The sequence below is a fragment of the Ranitomeya variabilis genome, chromosome 1 (genome assembly GCF_051348905.1).
Source record: "Ranitomeya variabilis isolate aRanVar5 chromosome 1, aRanVar5.hap1, whole genome shotgun sequence".
Classification (NCBI taxonomy): Eukaryota; Metazoa; Chordata; class Amphibia; order Anura; family Dendrobatidae; genus Ranitomeya; species Ranitomeya variabilis.
In genome coordinates, this window is record NC_135232.1 from 787140139 (window position 1) to 787142561 (window position 2423).

Below are 2423 nucleotides of genomic sequence, written 5' to 3' on the forward strand. Positions count from 1 at the left end.
TCTGCTGCATACATTGGTTTCCAGTAATCCTCCATCCGGCTGCTTGTGTTTGTTTCCATCTGCATTTGCTGGACATGTAAGCTGTTGCTGCTCTGCTTAAACCTGAGACTTTTACCCAGGCCTCCCTGGTTGTGCTAAGATATTATTTGAACTGCCTTATAAGCATATCTATCTGTGTTTGGACTACCAAGGACTTATTCGTGTCAAGTATTCTCAAGAATAATTGTGCTTCATAGACTTTCTGCGTGATTGCATTTTCCTCTGAAGCTTCCTATAGACTGTTAAGCTGTGTTTAATATTTACACCAAGTGTTGTGGATTTGAGTTTCTCTCTGCACGTGTTTGAATCACCGTGTGATAATATAGACTTTACCACTTATAAAACTGTGTCCTGTAGTTCTCTTGTTCCATGCAAAGAGTCTCCTGAGTTATCCCTTATAATCATTACAGGATACTCTAGCCTCAAAAGAGGAGACTGCTGGAACAATGACTGCAGAAAGCAGACTAGAGCAGGTGTTCTCCATAATTAGATCACTGCAGAAAGATGTGGAAGGTCTGCAAAAGAAGTTTGGAAGCTTTGAACACAATCAACAAGTGTTTGGACAGACTTTGCAGGACTTAAGCACCCGCATGGCAGCCCAGGAAAACAAACTTGCTGGCATAGAGCCCCAGTATGGATGGGCTTTTCAGGACATAAGTACGCAAATGGCTGCACAAGCGACTTTACCATCTGGGCAATCGCCAACCGCAACCGCAACCGCCACCAGCTAGCCCACCTAAGTTGCCCCCATTCAGATTTAATGGTGATCGCGACAAATTTCGTGGCTTTGTGACCGTTTTCCTAATGATAGAGTATTGTGTGTAATAATGCTGCTGACCACACGAGCGCTCGCCTGGGCGAATCCGATGATTGAGTCTCGTGACCCGCGGTTAAATAATTTGGACGATTTTTTGGCCACTATGGCATTAATGTTTGATGACCCTAATTGCCGTGCAACCGCTGAATCTGCTTTATTGTCTTTACTCCAGGCTAAACGTTCTGTTTTTGAGTATGCTACTGCATTCAGGAGATTAGCGGTAGATACTAATTGGGACAGTTATGCACAATTACCTATTTTTAAAAGGGGTCTGTCTAGCATTGTAAAGGATGAATTAGCTCGCTCTGAATCACCACAAGAGCTAGAAACATTTATACAGCATTGTGTGCGCATTGACATTCGCCTTACTGAGCGTAAGCAGGAGAAGTTTGCTGCATATAACCGTATTTCTAACTTTTCCCTTCCTTCCAAAGAGCCTGCAGGTAAAACATCTCGAGAGGTAGAGGAGGTGCCCATGCAAATTGATTCTGTTCAGAGGCGCGAGAGTAATGAGCACCAGGAGCATCGCCTTCGAGAAAGTCTATGTTTCTACTGCGGCCAGTCTGACCACTTTCTAATCAACTGTCTCAAGTGTCCCAAGAGGCCTAACACGGTGCTAGCAGCAGTAGGGGAGTATGACAACTATGATGATGAATCTGACATTTCTGAATGTAGCCTGCCTTTAAACGCTGTATTCCATTCACTTTCTATGACTTCACCAGCCAAGGAGCTAAATGAAAAGAACTCTCACTGTTCTCTCCCAATTAAGATCCTGTGTACAGGACAGTGGATTTCCAGTGCAGCTATGATTGACTCTGGCGCAGGTGGCAATTTTATGGATATATCAATTTGCGAAGGAACATGGTATTGAAATTCAGCAAAGAGCCTCTCCAATTACCATGGAGACAGTGGATGGGTCACCTTTAATCTCTGGGCCTGTGGATCAGGAGACCGCACCCCTTGAGATTTTGTTGGAGCCTAATCATCAAGAGCAACTCTCTTTCTTGTTAATTTCTTCTCCTCATTTTCCTGTGATTTTAGGCATCCCTTGGCTGCGTTCTCAGAATCCAACTATCAACTAGGAGACCAAGGAGATTATCTTTCCAACAAGGAGCAACTCAGCATTAATGCTTATAATTTGGTACGTATTCGTCCAGGAGATGAGTGGAAGACAGCATTCCGATGCCAGTATGGACACTTTGAATATCTCGTGATGCCCTTCGGGCTTTGTAATGCCCCTGCAACGTTTCAACACCTTGCTAATGACATTTTCAGAGATTTGTTGGACCAGTTTGTGGTGATCTATTTGGACGATATTCTAATCTTTTCTGACTCTCTACAGGAACATGAAGAACATGTCAAAGCTGTTTTAAGACGTCTGAAAGAGAACCATCTGTATATCAAGCCGGAGAAATGCAAGTTCCATCATTCTGAGATACAGTTCTTAGGTTATATCATCTCTCCCCAGAGGCTGAACATGGAATCTGGAAAGATTCAGGCTATCCTTGACTGGCCGGTACCCAAGAACGTTAACGAGGTCCAACGTTTTATTGGTTTTGCAAATTTC